General features: G+C 37.9%; 1 long non-coding RNA gene and 1 pseudogene across 1 annotated transcript; one reads left to right on the top strand and one right to left on the bottom strand.

Moving 5' to 3' along the window:
• Positions 1–788: 788 nt before the first annotated feature.
• On the bottom strand, positions 789–11,210 carry LOC140517076 (uncharacterized). The gene is made up of 3 exons (XR_011971470.1): positions 10,564–11,210; positions 3,468–3,693; positions 789–2,400 (listed from the first exon to the last, which is right to left on the bottom strand). It is a non-coding gene; the product is annotated as an uncharacterized lncRNA (long non-coding RNA).
• A 2,987-nt stretch (positions 11,211–14,197) lies between these two features.
• Positions 14,198–19,447, top strand: LOC140517077 (DNA mismatch repair protein Msh6 pseudogene; annotated as a pseudogene).
• The last annotated feature ends 1,841 nt before the right edge of the window (positions 19,448–21,288 follow it).

Here is a 21,288-nt window from a genome sequence, read left to right on the forward strand (position 1 = left end):
CCAGAATGATGAAGGACCTTGAGTCTATGTCATATGAGGACATAAAAATGGGGGATGTCACTGAGTAGGGACATGATATCTGGCTTCAAATAGATGAAGGGATATCACATAGAAGAGATATTAGACTTCTTCTATTTTACTCCAGAAGGTAGAGATTAATAAATAGGTTAGTTACAAAGAGTTAGTTTAAATGTTATCGGAAACTTCCTAAAAATTAGCTGTCCAAAAGTAGAATGGGCTACCTTAAAAGGTAGTGGGTTTTTCCTTCTTGGAGTTTTTAAACAGAAGTTGGATGACCCTTTGTTAGTTATCTTATGGTGGGGATTCCTTTCATGTGTTAGTTGGATTAGATGACCTCTGATGCCCTTCTAATTTTCAGGTTCTATGATATGAATAATATGAGATCACCATTAAATTGGAAGATAGTGGGAGAATAGTTTAGAAAGGAAAACAATTATTCTGTGTCCAAAATAACTAAAATTAAAATATAGATATAAAGTTAAAGTGAAGGCCTGTAATAAAATATATTATTTCTTTGTTAAATCCAAAAAAGTAGGAATGGCAATCATGACCTCAGTCAAGATAAGAATAAAAAGAGATAACAACAAAGAAAAGTACATTCAATTATGGAATAAAAGGTCAAGAATTTCCAGGGAAGTAAAGAAAAAAAATGTAAGAAGCAGCAGAAATACTTTTGTCATATGTATAACTATGTTACAAAGTGGTAAATATAAAAGTTATCACATACTGGATAACAGATACAAAAGTAGATCAGCAGACTAGACTAAGGAAGACCTTGAAAGATGTGTTTATAGCAACCATAGCAATCAGAATTCAATGAATTCTGATATCATAATACATTCTAAGTAAATAAACAATCAAAATATAAAACTCTACAGCCTCATATAATTGGGAAAATGAAATACTATAACTTTTACAGCTTTCCTTTGTGGACAAGAGAAAAATCAGTCACAATATAGTATAAAAGAGATCATTAAAACAAACTAGACAATCTCAGGTACATCAAAAAATTAAAATATTTTTGTACAATTGAAACTGACATAGTGAAGATCAGAAAAGAGATATGAACTTGGGAAAAAAATCTTTGCATTAAATAATGACAATTAACAAGCTCCTGGAAACTCTCACAAACACGTAAGGAGCCATTTTCAACTGAGTGGTCAAAAGATGTTAACTGTTTTCAAAAGAGGTAGTTATCTCCTGAAAACTTATCATATTCACTTAGCATCAGAGACATGAACTAAAACAATAGTAGTGTCACTTCTACCTGTCAAATTATGAGACTAAAATGTGTAAGCATTCTGATTCAATGTTAGCCAACCTGTAAGTTGGTTCAACTGTTCTAGAAAACAAAAATTATTCAAGGAAAGTTATCAAATTGTTCATACCACTTAATCTAGAGTCCACTACCAGGTCTACAACCCAAAAAGATTGTTGACGGCAAGTAAAGATCCATACTTACAACAATATTCATATTATAGTAATATTGCTTGTGCTAATAAAAAGCAGAAAACAAATGTGCATTCAGTAATGGGGGAATGGCTTAACAAATTATGGTATGGGAATGTAATGGAATATTTCTGAGCCATAAAGATTCCAAGTGTAAAGAATTCAGAGAAGCAGTGTGAAGAAAGCAGAGCAAAAGAGCAAACTGTAAATAATCAAGATGGAGAGGCAACATGACTGATAATTTTCAAATCATCTTTAGTACTATGCTGTTAAAATGTGATTCACACACGTTTTATATATACATGTATATATGTATACACACACACATGTATTTTAACAGTGGTTAAAGTAACTGTGGTTTCCCTGTCACAAGCCTCTCTCTGCTCCCCAGTTCATCTTCTGCTCAGCTGTCAAAGAGATTTTCCTGAAGTTCAATATCATCTTTCCTACTCAATAAATTCTAGTAGCTCCCTCTTACTTCCAGAATCAAATATGAAATTCTCTGGCATGCAATCTGCTTCCCACACCATATTTCCAGTGTTTTTGCGTGTTATATACTTCCCTTCTGCCTTGCTGCCTCCCCCACCTCGACCATGTTTTCTTCTACCCAGTGACACCAATCTCCTTGCTGTTCTTTGAACAGTACACTCCATCTTAGGACTTCTATGTCTTGAATGCTCTCCCTCATATTCACCTGCTGTCTTCTCTGGCTTCATTCAAGTTCCAACTAAAATGCCATCTTCCATAGGAAGCCTTTCATAATCCTGCTTAATTCAAGTATCTTTCTTCTGTTGATTATTTCCAGTTCATCCTGTATATAACTTGTTTGTACATAGTTGTTTGCATGTTGTCTTTGCTTTAGAACGTGAACTGGAGAACAGAGATGATATTTTTTGCCTTTCTTTGTATCCCCAGTGCTTGGCACAGACCCTGGAACAAAGTAAGTACATAAAAGTGTTTGTTGATTGACTACTTTTAGGGAATATATTGTGAAAGGTAATTCATTTGGGTGTTTATTGGGAAGTAACTGCTGTGTCAAAACAAAATACATCATAACAATAAATCTCCAGCTTTTTTGTAAGTGTAAAGATCAACATATGAAATTTGTCTTGCTCATTTCACTCAGCATTAGTTCATATTAGTCCTTCTAGGTCTCTCTGAAGTCTTCCTGTTCATTTCTTATAGCACAATAGTATTCCATTACATTCATATACCACAACTCGTTCAACCATTCCCCAACTGATGAACATCCCCTCAATTTTCAGGTCTTGGCCACCACAAAGGGAGCTGCTATAAATATTTTTGTACATATGATGCTGTATGAAATGAGCAGAACCAGGAGAACATTGTACATAGTAACAGCCACAGTGTGCAAGGACTGTTTCTGATAGACTAAGCCCTTCACGGCTATGCAAGAACCTAAAACATTCTCAGAGGATTGAGGCAAATACCATCCACATCCAGAAAAAGAACTGTAGAGTCAGAACTTAGAATGAAGCAGATTATTTTCTCTTGTGTTATGTTTTAGCTTGTTTTTCTTTTCATGGTTTCTCCCATTTGTGTTAATTCTTCTATGCAACATGACTAATGTGAAAATGTGTTTAATAGAAATGTATGTGTAGAACTCATAAGATTGCATGCTGTCTTTGGGAGGGAGTGGAGAGGGAGGGGGAGAAAATTTAAGACTTATGGAAATGATTGTTGAAAACTGGAAACAAATAAATTAATTAAAGAAAAGCAATTTGCTTTTAATATGTATAAATGATACCCAGTTGGTATATATTGTTGGTAGTTATTCCCTCTCATACAATACATCAGAATCATGTATATGTGTATATGTATATACATATATGTATGTGCATATGTTTATATGTATGTACATACATATATAAATGTAATATAGATAGATAAAAGTTACGCAGAACTTTTAAAATGTGAAAAATACTTTCCATTTATTATTTCATTTCAATTTCACAAAAGTCCTGTAAGGTACTTACTTTTATGGTCCCCATTTTACATATGAGGAAAGGGAGGCTGGGAGGTTCAAGTGACTTGCCCTAGGTCACACAACTGGTAAGTATTTGAGGCAGGATTTGAATTCATGTCTTCTTGACTCCATGTCCAACACTCTTTTCTCTATGCCACTTGTTCCTCTTGGACTGACCCAGCAAGGGGAAAATGAATTAGGCCCAGAATTGAATAGGATTAGAACAGCACACATTCCTGTTGGAAAATTATGCAATACTTTTAAGAATACTAAGATTTTCCTTGAACCAAAGGTACATCTTTCTAACACTGGTATTTTTTCTCCACTGATGTGATGTGGTGGTGAGTCATCTGATACCATAGTCTCCAAAGAATGAAAGTTGTAAGTCATTAAAACGGGGACAGGAGATTTTTGGTAAGCATGAATAGGATGCAACTGTTACTAGTGAAGAATTACTCGTTACAACTGGCGGTATTAAGATAACAACATAATCAGAGAGTTATACGATCAGAGAAGTTGGTGGGCTACTCATATAGAGAAAATGAGGGATAACTTATAGCCAGTGTGTTTCACACAATGGTCAAGAAATACAGAAGAAATTCCTCAACATATTGGCTAGACTCCTTGTCAATCAATTTATAGGAGAACTTGGCTAAAAGTTACTATTGATTAGAAGCCTCAGGCAGACTGAAATCTGCAATATACCATTGGAGGGAGTAGCCATATCAGTGCGATCAAATATTCAGTGAAGTATTAGTGAATTGTGGCTGGTGTAGCAATAAACAGAGATGCCTTCCAAGCTGAATGTAACTAAATTTCATGTGAATGGAATGCCACAATTATTTAAGGAGACAGGATGGTGCAATTGGAGGAAGACTAGATGAATATTTCTAGTTCTAGTTGTCCTGTTTTCCTGATCTCAGTTAGGAAGTAGGATTGACCAAGAGCCTGCCATGAAATGACTAATGTATGAATGGGCTGGCCTTGGACTGGGTAGAACATTATCTTCAGTGGTAACATTTCCATTCACCAAGAGCTAGAAACAAAAATTGATATATTTAGAATATATATAGTAGTCAGCATAAGGTATCAAGTAAACAGGGCTAGAGCTGAGGGGTATATTGGGGTATTAAACAAACAGCCTGGCAATGTGACAGTGATGGGAGTAGGGACAAGTAAGAACACATAGTCCAAGAGATGAATGTTCATGCAGGCTTGAGTTTGTACAGATGGTTCAAATGTAATTTGTCTCACTCAATGTGATGAGCCTACCAGCATGTTTCTGGTTAATATTAAACATGTCTGATGTTCTGTAAGAGTTATGGACAGCTTCTGACCACTTTCTGAACTTCCTATCATTTCCTCCATGGAAAACAGCTCTGCCTTGGTAGGGACACATAATGCCTCTACTGTTTACTAGTTCTATGGCCCCAGTGGAGTTATTTAACCTCTCTGGGTCTTTGTTTCCTCATCTATAAAATTAGAGTTAGAACTAATGACTTCTAAAGTTGCTTCTAACTAAAATGCTATGAATTTTTAAAACTATTGAACGTGTTCTTAATCATTCCTTTGGGCTAGAGGCAGCGTGGCATAATGTAAAGACCCATGGCTTTGGTACTGAAAGACCTGTGTTTGAGGTATAATGCTCTCTTACCACCTATGTGATCCTGGGCAAGTCATTTCTCTATACTTTGGTGTATTCACTGTAAAATGTGAAAACTGACTAGATGTTCTCTAAGGGAACTTTATGGTTCCAAAATATTCTCAGCTTATAAGTTTTTCTAGGTATGATTCTTATTCAGTATTCTAACCTTTGAGGCTGCAAAAAAAGGGTATGAAAGTATTTTCCTCGCTGTTGACCTGTTCACTTCAGAAAAAATGAGCAAGAGCTATCCTGAGTACCTACTTCCTTCAGGTATATACTATCATCATGCTAGCTAGCCATGGTCTACTTGGCATAAAAGAAAGTATTGAATAATCATTTACACTAAGGGGTTAGTGATTCAATTTATGAGCCCTCCAAGGGCATTAGCATTTTGAAAAGGACCATATACTGTATTAAAAAAATGAATTAAAATTGAATTTTAGGTAATGTGGCTTTAGGTACTGTATTATTTACCCTGCCCCATTCCCTTCTCAGGTAAAAATTTTCAGGCACTGTACAAGTGAATGATAGGATATTATAGTGAGCTGAATCTCATTTGATAAAATGGATGTGACGTGTGTGTGTGTGTGTGTGTGTGTGTGTGTGTGTGTGTGTATAGCAGCTTATTTGGTTCTTCCTTATATCCTTCTTTTTATTTCATAAATAATCAAGTCAGTCATTTCAACTTATTAAAGTTGCCTCTGAGAGTTGGAGGAAAAAATCACACTTATCTACATATGAAGGACTTTAAAATTTAGGAATTTGGGGGTGGGAGGAAAATATAGTTCAATAGAAACATTTAAGTCCACTCAAATGTCATATAACTTGAGAATATATTTAATTATTTTAAAAGGATACAGATATGCAAGCATTCCCTCGAAGAAGAAATCACAAACATGTCTTGGGCTTTATTGAGTTTCTTTAACATGAGTTCTCTTGAGTGGGGGGGGGGGCGGTTAGGGGAGATAATTAGAAGGAGAGGGAGATGAAATGGTGGCAAGATTACTTTTTTTTAATTAGAAAAAAGAGCGTCTTAGGAATGAAGAAAGTCCTAGGTGAATCTTCTCTATAGCTTTCCTACAACTTCTGATCTAGTCAAGTCTCTTCATTCTTATACAAGTCTCTGTAGCCCACTCCTTACTGCTCCATTCTGAGGGGTTATTGACAAAAGTGCTATATTATGAAGTACAAACTCTATGCCAAATTTTTTTTATCTTTGGGAGATATCATCATTTTTTAAGAGGTAGACCAATTTTGAAAGAAGACTTTTCTGCCTGCTAATTACAAAAAGCTAGGATCATAATCCATTCAGGTAATCCATAACTGTTCCCTTTCTAAAAAACTTTATTTTCCCAGACTTTGGGTCTAAAATGTACTTTTTAAACTATTCTAAGTAGCTAGAAAATATGGTGCCTATTAGTAATCGTGACAGAAACTTCCTACCAGCTGGGTTAGAATAGCTTAAGAATCATCTCAGTGACTCTCAGTTAGTATTATACTATGTAGGAAATTGGTCAAAAGACATAAACTGAGTTCTGATTCTATGTTCTGTATCATGCCAACTCTACGTTCAGGACATGGGAATACTCAAACATGCACTCCCTCTTCCAATAATAAGGGAGAGTATCATTCTGAAATAATGCAAATGGGTTCTGAATGTGAATGTTAATGTTTGCCATAGGAGAGAAGCATGTTAGAGAAAAAAAGGTAACAACAGGAAGAAAGAAAAGGGAGACAACTCAAAAAAATTGATCAAGTCTTCTTTTTTCTTTAATATGAATGGAAACAGCAACGTCAAATGCCACCAAACTAAAATTAACTGCAATGACCAATCTTGGTTCTAGAGAAAAGTGGAGGAAACTTACCTCCTGCTTACAGGAAACAGGACTTAAGATGATTAGGCATGTCTTTTGACTTTTCAATGATTTTTTTTCTTTGTTACATGGAAGTGTTTAATAGATAGTGTATTGAAAAATGATTTCCAATACATGGAAATGACTAACTGTAGAAAAAGTTAGTTAGAATACCCAAAACATTTAGCGCAAGCATTCTTTTTTGGGTTCATGAAAACATTCTTTTCTGGAATATTAAAACTGTATACTTGACAGAGTTTTCATTTTAAATTTTGCATGTGTCTTCCAAAAGGAAAAAAAGCCTTTATTTTATTATAACAAATTCTAGGAATTCTAGAAATTTAACTAAGAAAATAAAAAAATTCTAGGTCTTTAGGAATCTTTTTGAAAAAGCAAGAGCAGAGAGGTTCATTACCTTCCTGGTCTACTCTTCTCAATGCAATTTTTGATCACCATGTTCCTCTTAGGTCATTCTGCTCTACCACTTTCTATCACTATTATATCTTTAACTTTCAATAGCCAGTTGGTCATTCAATATCTGTGTGTGTTCGTCCTTTGTTGCCGAAAAGACCATGCCATCAGAGAAACGATGACATGACTTGCACTTGACTTTGTTTTGCGTGAGGGAGGGCTGTGTAGGTCATCAGCCTCACTTCTCCTCCACAGTCATCTGAACCCACTGACCAGATATTCATCAGGATGATTGGAGATGACCCAGGATGAGGCATTTGGGGTTAAATGACTTGCCCAAGGTCACACAGCTAGTGAGTGTCAAGTATCTGAGGTGAGATTTGAACTCAGGTCCTCCTGACTCCTGCACTGGTGCTCTATCCACTGCACCACCTAGCTGTCTCAACGGAATCATAAAAAGCATCAACCACCATACCACATATCAATGGGATGTGATCTGAGAGTTTACCAATGCCGTTGGTTGCTTCTGTCTATCTCCTCCTGACTTGGTGAACTAACGTGTGCTCTCTCTCTCTCTCTCTTCCTCTCTCTCTCTCTCTCTCTCTCTCTTTTCCACATAGCAAGTGGGAAAATGATATTTGTGGTAACTAATCATGAGGTTAGTCTCCCTGTTAAGGCTCATTTGGACCACATTAGGTAGCTCACAGGCTCCATGATGTAAGTACCCCACTAAGCACAGTGCCCAGTCCCTTCCAAAAGGAAAAAAAGCCTTTATTTTATTATAACAAATTCTAGGAATTCTAGAAATTTAACCAAGAAAATAAAAAAAATTCTAGGTCTCTTATAAATTACTGTTGATGGGGAGGAAGGTAAAACTAACACAAACATATAAAATAGAAAAAAATGGAGTCTATAGATTCACTGGTAAACTGGATGGTGCAGAGGGCAATGAGAGTTCAGAGAAATAAGAAAACAGTGGAAGCTGGGGTGGGGGTTATAGGACTGAAAAAGTAGAGAGGGGGATGCATTTTAGGTGTGGGGAAAAGCACAACTGAATAAAGGGATAGAGTGACTGTAGTAGTGAAGATGATCAACCTGATGGACACAAAAGTGACAGGTTTGGGAATAGTAGGAGGTGGAGTAGATAAGCAAGGTGAAGCTTTTATCTTAGGGGATTTTGTAAGTCTAGCAGAGAAACTGAAAGAAGATAGTGATGATAATAATGGCTCACATTTATATAGAGCTTAACAGTTTATATAGTTCTGGTCTCAAATATCCCTGAGGGATAGGGATTACAAACATGATTACCCTTATTTTGCTGATTGGTAAACTCAGAATAAAGGGATCAGTGGATAGAACACTGGGCATGGAGTCAGAAGACTTGAGTTCAAATCCAGCTTCAGATGTTTAGTAGCTGTGTGACCTTGCGCAATCTACTTAACATCAATTTACCTCAGTTTCCTCAACTGTAAAATGGGAATAACAGCACATACATCACAAGGTTGTTGTGGGATAACATGAGATAATATTTGTAAAGCACTTAGCAATGTTCCTGTCACATAAGGGGGCTATATAAATTCTTCTTCCCTTCTTTTTCATTCTCTCCCCTTGCCTTGTGTTCTGTTCTTTTCTCTTCTCAGGTTAAAAGTTAACTAACTTGTCTCGAGTCATAAAGGCATTGACTGTTGAAGAACAGATTTGTGTTTAGATCTCTCCTGACTTTCAGTCCAGTGCTTTTTCTCACTATATCACACTGAGCCATAGGGAATTGGGGCAATTTCTTGAGCACAGATATGATGAAAATGTAATTTAAGTGGCAGAGGACATAATTCTCTCTAGGCTGTATGGTCCAGCTGTGCTCATAGGGAAACAACTCCTTTCGCTACTAATAATTTAAATAAAGAACTGCAGTTTATGTGGATACCATCCTTCTAACCTTTGGGGGCAGCTAAGTGGCACAATAGATGAAGCATTGGATTTGGAGTTAGGAAGACTCCTCTTTCTGAATTTAAATCTGTTCTGAGACACTTACTAGCTGTGGGACCTGGGGCAAGTCATTTAACCCTGTTTGCCTCAGTTCCTCATTTGTCAAACAAAATGGCAAATTCCTCTAATATCTTTGCCAAGAAAAAACCCAAAAGGGGTCATAAAGAGTCAGATGCAACTGAGCAACAATGAACATCTCACTTTTTGCATTCAGATGAAGGAAAGATAATAAGTATTTACATAGCACCTATTATGTGCCATATACAGTGCTAAACAAAACTGGTTTTGGCCAATTTTAACTGTTTTAAATTGGCTGATTTTAACTGGTTTTTTTTTTCAGTTTTCATTGGCTTTGGCCACTTTTAAATGGGTTTTTAGATGGTTTAAATTATTTTTTTCTGGTTTTGGCTGGTTTAAACTAGTTTAGTTGGCTTAAACTGGTTTTTCCATTTTAACCAGTGTTTTTTCCCCTGTTTTTAATTGGTTTTGGCCAAACTGTGTTCTTTTTCCTGGTTTTAGCCAATTTAAGCTGATTTTAAGTTGCTTTCCCACTTTAAACTTGTTTTGGCTGTTTTAAATTGATTTTACCTGTCTCCCCCATCCAAGGAAGCATGCTACACACTTTGTAAGAAAACACAGAGATGATGAACTCAAGATGCAAAATGAGACACAAATTTTAGACATGACCAAAACAATGAGAATCTTTTTTTTTGCTTTACTGTACATGTTTTTTTTTTCTTTATTTTCAATTGAAGAGAAGGAAAGTGAAAGCAGGAGAATAAAAATGGTAGTTAATTTTAAAAGGAAAAAAGGAAATGGGGAAAGGAAGGAAAGCAGAAGGAAGGGAGGGAAGGAGGAAAGAAGGAAAGAGGAGAGGGAAGAAGGAAAGGGGAGCAAGAGAAAGAGAAAAGGAAAGAGAAGGGAAAGGAAAAGAAAAGAAAAAAGAAGAGGAAAGGGTAAACAAAAACTGACTCTTGAGTCAGAGGACCTAGGTTTAAATCCTACCTGTCCTACTTACTGCTTTTGTGACCTTGATCAAGTCATATTTCATCTCCCCAAACTTCAGTTCCCTCCTCTCTTAAATTAGGTTGTTGGACTAAGAGTATTCTGGAGTCTTAACTGTATTAATACCAGCCTCTATTCATCCCAGGTCTAATTCCTTCCCAAATAAAAACACAGAGACTTCCTTTAAGGCCCAGCTCAACTCTTACCTTCTCCTTGAGGTTTTCCACCCATACAGCTTTCTTCTTTTTCTCTTTTATCACATGCAGTCTCAACCATGTAAATAAATAAGTTTGTAAAGAGCTATTCAGGGATTTAATATATAGTTTTAAAACAAAAATGCTGACATGTCACCAATAGTGCACAGCCCTGTAACCACTGGAACAAGAGAGTAGGGTGGTCTAGGCCTTGGGATGAGGATAGTTTCTGAAATGCCTAATAAGCAATGAGGAACAAGGGGCAAGGAGATTAATACTATGCTACACTAAACAAGTAGGGAGCAGGTGAAATGGGTAATGCTTGATACCTGGGTCACTTAAGCCTTAGGGCAAATGCTTCATAAGGTATCCTGGGGTCTAGGGCTAAACCAGGTGAACCAAGTTTCACTGACTCACAGTTAAGAAAGGAAAGAGGCCAAATACGTGTAGACTACTCAGAAACCACTGTCTGTTTTCATATTCTATTTCATTTCAGTCATATTTCACTTTCTATTTCCATGACTATTTTCATCAAAAAGAGGGTCATAAGTAATGGACATAGCAAGCAATGAATAACAACCATAATAAATAAAATTTAATAAATATTAAATGACAGCAAACAACTGTATATTGATGTCAACTTCATTTCAGTATGAACCTAGTTGATTGGCAAAAGAAAAACTTGATAATAGATTATAAATAAGGATGAAAATGTGTGAGAAAACATATTATACAGCTATAACACTGCTTGAAAAATATGACTGTAATTCATGGTTTATGAAATGTTTACGTTTATTCATGATTAAGTCTTTAATATCAGGACCTAGGCAGCTGAGGGCAACCCAGTGGCACAGTGGATAGATAGAGCACAGGGCCTGGTGTCAGGAAGACCTGAATTCAAATCTAGTCTCAGACTCTTACTAGCATGGTGACCCTGAGCAAGTCACTTAACTTCTGTCTACCTCAGTTTCCTCAACCATAAAATAAGGATCATAATAGTAGCTGAATCACAGAGTTGTTATGATGATAAACTGGGATTATCTCTACATAGTATTTAACTCAGTGATGGATACGTATTAGGAATTTAATAAATGTTTACTTCCTTTATTTCCTCTGTTAAAAAAAAGAATAAAAAACACTTCAACCATAACCTATTTGAACAAGTGACTGATTCTTAAAAGCTGGAAAAGCTTTACAGACATGCATGCACCCTGATGATTACCATTTCATAGAAGTTTTACTGGTATAAAAAATAGTCACCAAAGTGAAGAGGTCAAAAGAACACAGAAACTGCCTCATCCACAAACACTTGATCTTTTGCCAAGCAAAGACACATGGCAGTCATGGGAAACATCTTGGGTTGGAAGATTATGACAATTATTGCTTTACAAAGAGTGAAAAGCAGTGGAGAAAAAGAGCCTGTAGAAAATTTAATGTGATCATCCCCAAAGCATTTATAAATGAAGCTGAAAGGAAGACAAATAAGCATGAACAGAATTGTCCACTCTCTGTTAGGATCTATTTTCATCCTAACAATAGGAAAATCCACACACACATTCCACTGCATTGGTACTTTATCTGCTATGTGATGGAGAAATGTCATGAAAGCAGTTCAAGTCAGTAAAAATGGCTGATCCATAATACATAATAAGATAAGAAAGAAATAATAGAGGTGACACAATTTTAAATTCACTCAGATAAAATTTTCAAGAGAGCTACAAAAGTGAAAACTTATGAACAAAGTGATACCCCTAAAATAGATGGAGAAGTCAAGGCTAACTACTGGTTCAATTGCCTGTTTGCTCAGCTTCATAAAATCTTTATTGAAATAATATGAGTATGCACTGATTATTCTTTATTCAGACATGAAGAGGAATCAATTAACAGTCTTGTGGTATGTGCCTACTATGTACCAGATACAGCGCTAGATGCAAAGGAAATCAAAAGTCTTGCCCAGACAGTTTTCTGTAGCATGCCACGTCCTCAGTCACAGAGTTGACTAAGTAGTGAGAAAGATTGAAAGTCTTTGTGTTTATTATTATTATAATTAATAATAATGGCATGTATATAGTTCTGTAAGGTGTGCAAAACACTTTATAAATATTAACTCCTTTGATCCTCACAAGAACCCTAGGAACTGGGTTAGATGACCTGCCCAGTAGTATGTGTCAAAACTGGAATTTAAACTCAAGTCTCCTGACTCCAGTATTTCATTTCTTGTATCAAGAAAGCAAACTCTAACCTCAAAGACTCTTTCAAAATGGTGTCACTAACATATATTAAGATTCTGACAGAGTCCAAAATAAGTGCTATCCCAGAGCAAACAAATAATTATTCCAAGGAAATTTGCTTAGCAATTGGCATAGAGAAAGTTAAAGTATATTAAGAATATTTTATGCCCACATTAGGCCATGAATTTGTAAGGTAGCCTGTTGGCTTTGTTAATCAATGTAAATAGATAATGAGCTGAGCCTGATAAAGGAGGAAGATTGGGCTGGATACCATGTATGAGACTCACTAGCATTTCCAATGATCTGAAGTCATTTTCTAACACTTTCTTGGACCAAAATTCTTCCAGCAATCCTCTGAATCATGGAAAACCATGAGCTCAGAACAATCAAAATTGCAGATGAACTAGAGGACAATGCAAAAGTCCATTGTGGATAAACATGTCACCTACATAAAAAGTATCAAGGATTTATAGAGGGAGGCATCATGTATAGTAAAAAGAGCCTTAGATTTGGAGTCAGAGGAGTTGGGTTCAAATCTTAACTCTCCCATTTTCTACCTCAATGACTTTTCTAGCCCCCAGTTTTCTTAACTGTAAAATGACAGGAAAAATCAGATAACCACTAAGATTCCTACAAACTGTAAATTTATAACTTTTTTTTAATTCCGAAAAGCTGATAGGCTTACACAAAAAGGCATAACAGTTCAAGGATCATACCAGCATTCTGGAAATATTCAAAGAACAAGCTAGAGATGTAAAATATTAATGGTTGAGAAATCTGTAAGAAAGAAAACTTATGGGAAAATATATTTAACAAATGTACCTGGGGAAACTGATTAGAGAGAGAGAAGTTTTCCTTGAGAAAAACCCAAGATGTCGGAAAGACTCAGCAGGGATGATGGAAAAGCCTGTGAATAGGAGCAACCAGTTCAGACACATCAGTGCTCAGACCAAGATACCTCAAGGCCAGCAGGGCTAAGGTCTCCAGCATTCTATCCTAAGATGTCATAGAGGTCTCTGGAGATCCAACATTCTGAACCTCTAAGATTCAGGGTCATCTAATCCTGAGAGGTGGAGGTCATTTAATCAACACTTTTGTTTGTGGTGGAGGGAGTAGTGTTAATCACTGATATGTGAAGATGGATAAAAACATCATCTCTGCCCTCAAAAAGCTCACAATTTGATGGGAGAGAGAATATGCAGTTAACTATGTTACTTTAAGACAGAGTAGATGGAAGGTAATTGGGAAATAGATTATTGTGTACAAGGAACAGTAAGTAGGCAGATGTTTATGAATCATAGAGTATGTGGAGGGAAGTAAAATCTAAGAAATGGAAAGTAGGAAAGGGATAGGAGCTACTAGAGTTTATTAGTAGAGAAGGACCTGATCAGACCTGCACTTTAGGAAAACTCTTTAACAGCTGAATGGAGGATGCTTTGCAATGGGTAGAGATACAGAAAGCTATTGCAATAACTCAGGCATTGATGTAGTGAACACCTGTACTAAGATTGTGACTGAATAGGTGGAGAGAAGAGGACTTATATTAGACACGTCATGAACATAGAAACAGTCAGACTTGAATGTGTAGAATGAGTGCAAGTCAAGGATGATATCAAGGTCATGAGTGAGTAACTCAGAGAATGGTGGTACTCTCAATAGTAATAAGAAAGTTGGGAAGAGTATTGAGTGGGATAGACTTAGTGAAGACTCCTCAGATTGTAATTTTTCTCCCAGGGGTGAGGTAAGGCCTAAAGGCTCAAGGTTACAATATTTTTAGAATAGAATAGTTCCATATAAGGATATAAAACTGTGTAGTGTATTAGGGTCTCAATGATTGGACAAAACTTACATAATTCCTCGATGTCTTCATTTCAAAAGGGATTGGTTAGATTTCGTGTCTAGAATGTAAGACCATATTCTCAGCTAATGAGGATAATGGTCAGTGGGGGGAGGAGGGACTTGCGTTAGGGTCTATATAAATCACTGTCCTGTTCTTTGTCTTCGGCTTTCCTACTCCTACAGGTGAGCCCCGCTTCTCGAGAATCAAATAAATCACTTTTCTGTCATCACTTTGAGAGGCCTCTGAGTAATTGATTTATGTAGGGACCTGAGCCATCCCACACAGTATTGTTTGGAGGAAAAGATGCTGAGTTCTGTTTTGGACATAGAGAGTTTGGGTTGCCTATCAAAGATCCAGTTTGAGATTCTCAAAAGGCTTGTGATTTCGTCCCATCCGACAGACCTCGAGCGAGCTGGAGCGCAGGGGGTTCTGTCCCCACCGGCTGCCATGTCGAGACAGAGCACCCTCTTCAGCTTCTTCCTGAAGAGCCCAGCGCTGTACAGCAACAACAAGGCTGCCACCAGTGCTGCAAATGGAAGCGGAGCGGGTGGTCAGAGCCTCCGGGGCCACTTCTGCGTGCTAGGACAAGGCCCGCAGCCAGGAAGCCCACCCGAGTCCGGACCTCGCCGCCAGCCCCGGCCCCCACGGCCCCAGCCCCCACGGCATCAGCCCCTGCTCCAGCTCTGAGGTCACCCCCCCCTGCCCCGAGAGATAAAACCCAACGGGGGACCGAGCCGGTGAGCCGGCCCGGGCGGCTCCTCCTGCCAGCTCTTGTGATTTGTCTTCTGGTGATTCGGTTTGGGCCAAGATGGAAGGTTACCCCTTGTGGCCTTGCCTTGTGTATAACCACCCCACGGAAGGAACGTTCATCAGAGAAAGGGGAAAGACCTTCCGTTTCCATGCACAATGTTTTGATGACAATCCAGCGAGGGGCTGGGTTAACAAAGGGCTTGTAAAGCATATGCAGGTTCAAAAGGTAAGGAAGCCCAGAAAGGAGGTCCTTTTTATACCCCAAAGCCTGAAATACTCAGAGCAATGCAACTGGCAGATGATGCCGTAAGTACAGAGAAGACTAAGCGGCTTGAGTTAGCGGGGTGCGACGAGCCTTCTGACCCAGACAGGACATGCAGGTGGCTGTAGCTTCTGTATCGCGTAATAGTGGAGAGGATATAATGAGTGAAGAGAGGCGTATGGCTAAGCGCGGCACAGCTCGGAACAAAAAACGGAGAGTTGCTTCAGACTCAGAGAGTGATATTGGTGACTCCGATGTAGAGTTTAAACCAGATATCAAGGAAGAAGGGAGCAGTGATGAAGCAAGCAGTGGAATGGGTGAAAGTGATAGTGCCGTGCCAGTAGAAGCTGCCCCCAAACGGAAGGGGGAACGGCTGCAAACTGCTCCCTCAAGAGGAAAAGCTTCCCGGCTGTACCCCTAATGTACCCAAACGAGTAGTAGGTGTTTCCTCAGAAACTAAGAACACATCGAGTGCTTTCTCTGTTACACAGAGATTTGAGTCCCAAGTTCAAGTTAGTGGAGGTGGTGATGGGAGATGTGGCTCTACTCAGTGGTACCATAACACATTAGAATGGTTAAAGGAGGGGAAGAGGAAAGATGCATGCATAACCATCCTGATTATGACCCAAACACTATCCACATCCCTGAGGATTTCCTTAATACCTGTGCTCCAGGAATGAGAAGATGGTGGCAGATCAAGTCTCAGAACTTTGACCTAGTAATCTTCTATAAAGTGGGGAAGTTCTGTGAGCTATACCACATGGATGCAATCATTGGAGTGAATGAGCTGGGGCTAGTGTTTATGAAAGGCAATTGGGCCCATTCAGGTTTCCCAGAAATTGAATTTGGTAGATACTCACATTCCTTAGTTCACAAGAGCTACAAAGTTGCTCGAGTTGAGCAGATAGAGACCCCTGAGATGATGTAAGCTCTCTGCAGAAAGTCGACTCACATATCTAGATTTGACAGGGTGGTTCGGAGAAAGATAAGCAGAATTATTACCAAGGGAACACAGACTTACGGTGCACTTGATGGTGAACCTTCTGAAAGCAACAATAAATATCTGCTACGTGTCAAAGAAAAAGAGGAAGAAGCTTCTGGTCATGTATTTGTATGGTGTTTGCTGTATTGGCACCTCTGTGGGCAAGTTTTACATGGGTCAGTTTTCAGATGACTGTCATTGCTCCTGATTTGGAACTGTGGTGACACATTACACTCCTGCATACATACTATTTGAGAAAGGAAATCTCTCTGCTGAAACAAGGAAGGTCCTGAAGGGTTCTTTATCATCTTCTATTCAGGAAAGTCTGACACCAGGCTCCCAATTTTGGGATGCAGCTAAAACCTTGAGAATACTCCTTGAAGAAGGATACTTTAAGGAAAAACTAAATGTGGCTGATGGGGGGGGGGGGTGTTACCCTCTGTGCTTAAAAGCATGACATCAGGATCTGATACTATTGGCTTCACACCTAATGAGAAGAGTGAGTTGGCATTGTCTGCTCTGGGTGGTTGTGTTTTCTACCTCAAAAAATGCCTTATAAATTACTAGCTTTTGTCCATGGCCAACTTTGAAGAATACGTTCCCTTTGATGCTGATATAGTGAAAGCTGTGAAACCTGGTTCTATCTTTGCTAAGAGACATTGCCGAATGGTGCTAGATGCTGTGACCCGGAGCAACCTGGAGATTCTTCAGAATGCAGCTAATGGCTCTACAGAAGGAACATTGTTAGAGAGGACTGATACTTGCTGTACTTCCTTTGGAGAGTAACTCCTAAAACAGTGGCTCTGTGCTCCACTTTGTAACCCATACTCAATCAATGACCATTTAGATGCAGTGGAAGATCTCATGGCTATGCCTGATAAAATTAGTGAAGTAGTTGACCTTCTGAAGAAACTTCCAGACCTTGAGAGACTGTTGAACAAGATTTATAGTGTTGGCTCTCCACTGAAGAGTCAGAAGCACCCAGACAGCAGAACTATAATATATGAAGAAACTACTTACAGCAAAAAAAAAAAAAAAGATTGTGGATTTCTTGTTTGCTCTGGAAGGATTCAAAGTAATGTGCAAAATTACTGAGATTATGGAAGAAGTGGTAGATAATTTCAAATCTAAAATCCTTAAGCAACAAATTACACTCTGGACCCAAACTTCAGGGAGTTGTTTCCCTGAATTGACCACAGAATTGAACCAATGGGATACAGTTTTTGACCATGAAAAAGCTCTAAAAACTGGAATAATCACTCCTAAAATGGGATTTGACTCAGATTATGACCAAGCATTGGTTGACATCAAGGACAATGAGTAGAGCCTCTTAGACTATTTAGAGAAACACTGCAAATGGATTGACTGCAGGTCCAAGGTCTATTGGGGTGTTGGAAAAAATAGTTACCAATTAGAATTTCCAGAAAGCTTCATATTACATGATTTGCCAGGGGAACATGGACTAAAGTGCCCCAAGAAGGGCTGTAAATGGTACTGAATGAAGGACATTGAGAAAAAGCTTGCTTATCTGATGAATACTGAAGAGCGGAGAGATATATCTCTGAAGGACTATATGAGGAGGCTCTTCTTTAATTTTGATAAAAATTACAGGGACTGGCAGACTGCCATGGAATGCATTGCTGTGTTTGATGTCTTACTATGCTTGGCTAACTATAGTTGAAGTGGTGATGGTTATATGTGTCGTCTAGTAATCCTAGTGCCAGATGAGGATGCCCAATGCTTCTTAAAGCTAAAAGGATATTGACATTCATTCATAACAAATAATTTTTTTGGTGATAACTTTATTCCTAATGAGATTATGATAGACTGTAAGGAAGAAGATTCAGAAGATAGTACCTGGGATGCTTATTGTGTGCTGGTTACTGGACCAAATATGGGGGTGCAAATCAACCCTCATGAGACAGGCTGATCTTTTGGTTATAATGGCTCAGATGGGCTGTTATGATCCTGCTGAAGTTTGTAGTTTCACTCCAGTTGATAGAGTGTTCACTAGATTAGGTACTTCAGACAGAATAATGTCCAGGGAAAGTATCTTTTTTTGTTGAAATGAATGAGACTACCAGCATAGTACAGCATGCAACAGAACATTCCTTGATGCTCATGGATGAACTAGGTAGAGGCACTGCACCTTTGATGGTACAGCTATAGTAAATGCAGTTGTAAAAGAAGCTGCTGTGAAACCTTAAGTATGGTACTTTATTTTCTACACACTACCATTCATTAGTAGAGGATTACTTCCAAAATGTTGCTGTGTGCCTAGGACACATGGCATGCATACTTGAAAATGAGTGTGAAGACCCAAGTCAGGAAACCATTACCTTCCTCTATAAGTTTACTAAAAGTGCTTGTCCTAAAAGCTATGGATTCAATGCAGCAAGACTTGTTGGTTTTCCTGAAGAGATTATAGGAAAGGTCATAGGAAAGCAAAAGAATTTGAGAAGATGACCCAATCATTGAGACTTTCAAGAAGTTTGCCTGGCTCTTGAAAATTCAGCTGTAGATGTCCAGGCTGTTTGTAAGTTGTTGATTTTGATCAAGGAAATATAAGCTTCAGCAATTTCTGATAAAGGTAATAAAATTCAAGACAACATTATGATCTAATAAACTTTATTTTTTAAAAATGAAAAAAAAGGCTTGTGATGTGGGACTGGAGTTCAGAAAACTAGGCCTGAATAAAGATAGATAGATAGATGATAGATAGATAGATAGATAGACAGATAGATAGATAGATAGATAATCTGTATTGGAATGATACAGAAGAACTATGTTGTATCAATAATAGACAACCACTCTTACCCCCCCAAAAACTATCCAGGAAGTGAAGCCTTGCTCCAGTGCTGAAAAGATGAATAAATAGCTTTCCAATCATGGTTTCTTCCTGAGTTTTTCAGTTCTCCTGACTGGTGACTATGTGATTCAGACAACTATTTCATGAAGAGAACAGGCCAACAGACCTTTAGTTCTGGCTCCATGTACTCTCTGGACTTCTCCACCCCTCTTATAGAAGACTTCCTTCCACAAGTATATCTTCCCTTATTAGAATATAAGCTCACTAAAGGTAAACAATGTCTTATTTGTATTTATAATCACGAGCACTTAGCACAGTGCCTCACACATAGTATATGTGTAATAAATGTTTTATCTACCTACCTACCTATCTATCTAAATTCAATAAGATACAAGCCACTATAAAGAATTATAACTGATCTAGAACTACTTAAACATTTAACCTAGAAGGAGCAAGTAAATCTATTTTCAATGAAGAAATGAAGGAGATAAAAAAATGAAATAAAAGCTCTGGTGGAAAAAAATAATTAAAGGAGACCAGTAACTTAGAACAAAACTGATAAACCTCATGCAATTAGCGCATTCTCTGAAAATTAGAACAGACTAAATGGAAATCAATATTCTATAAAAGAGCAAGAAATATTTGAATAAAATCAATAGATTAAAAAACTGAATTACCTGAAACTCTCTGTCCCCTCCAAGAAATGTCTGAGCACTATATTCTAAGAGTTCATAAATGAAAACTGTCCAGATCTACTAAAACAAGAATAAAAAATCCTCAGAATGTCACAGTCAAAATCCAGATCTTTGTGTCAAATAAAAAATATCACCAGCAGTCAGAAAAAGGGTTAAAGTGCTAAGGAACCATAGTCAAGATCACAGAAAATCTGAGAGAGAGAGAGAGAGAGAGAGAGAGAGAGAGAGAGAGAGAGAGAGAGAGAGAGAGAGAGAGAGAGAGAGAAAGAGAGAGAGAGAGATCATGGAATATAGTAATCCCCGCAGCAAAAGAGATATTCTTACAATCAAGAATATTTGCTCTTCAAAGTTGAGTAATGTCCTACAGTGGGGAAATAGGCCTTTCAAGAATTCATGATAAAAAGACCAGAGCTGAGTAGCAACTTTGTAATACCAATAAAAACCTCAAAGGAACCTAGAAAGATAAATTCATTTGAACAATTGGAAGGGGATGTATGACATAGTGTTAACATTCTAATGGGGGAGAAGAAACATAAATATAAATAAGGGATATAAATAAGGCAAAGGACATGGGAGTGAAATGTTTCCATTCTGAGTCTTTTAGATGAGAGAAGAAAAGTGAAAGGAAAGCAGAAAAAACTTTTGACAAAATATAACACCCATTCCTTTTGAAAACACTAGAGAGCACAGGTATAAATTGAGCCTTCCTTAAAATAATAACTAGCATCTACCTAAAACCATCAGCAATCATTGTGCGTAATGGGGATAAGCTAGATGCATTTTCAGTAAGATTAGGGGTGAAACAAGGATGTCTACTGTCACCACTATTATTCAATATCATACTAGAAATGTTAGCTTTAGCAATGAGAAGAAAAAGAAATAGAGGCAGAGCCAAGATGGCAGAGTGAGAGCAACTACTCACTTAAACTCTTAGACAAACTCCTTCAGATACTTCTAAAAAGAGAATTTGACTGAATTTTGGAGGGGAAGAACCCAATAGGAGACAGACTGTGGCAGATTCACAGCCTAGGACAGACTGGAAGGTCAAAGGAAAGGATCAATTGCATGGGACTGGAGGAATACACAGCACACGGTGCACAGGATGTACCGGTGTGTCCCCACCATGGCAGGGCTAAGCAGGAAGCCCTGGGTGGCCTGAGGCAGCGGC

The sequence above is a fragment of the Notamacropus eugenii genome, chromosome 1, assembly GCF_028372415.1.
Source record: "Notamacropus eugenii isolate mMacEug1 chromosome 1, mMacEug1.pri_v2, whole genome shotgun sequence".
Taxonomy (NCBI): Eukaryota; Metazoa; Chordata; class Mammalia; order Diprotodontia; family Macropodidae; genus Notamacropus; species Notamacropus eugenii.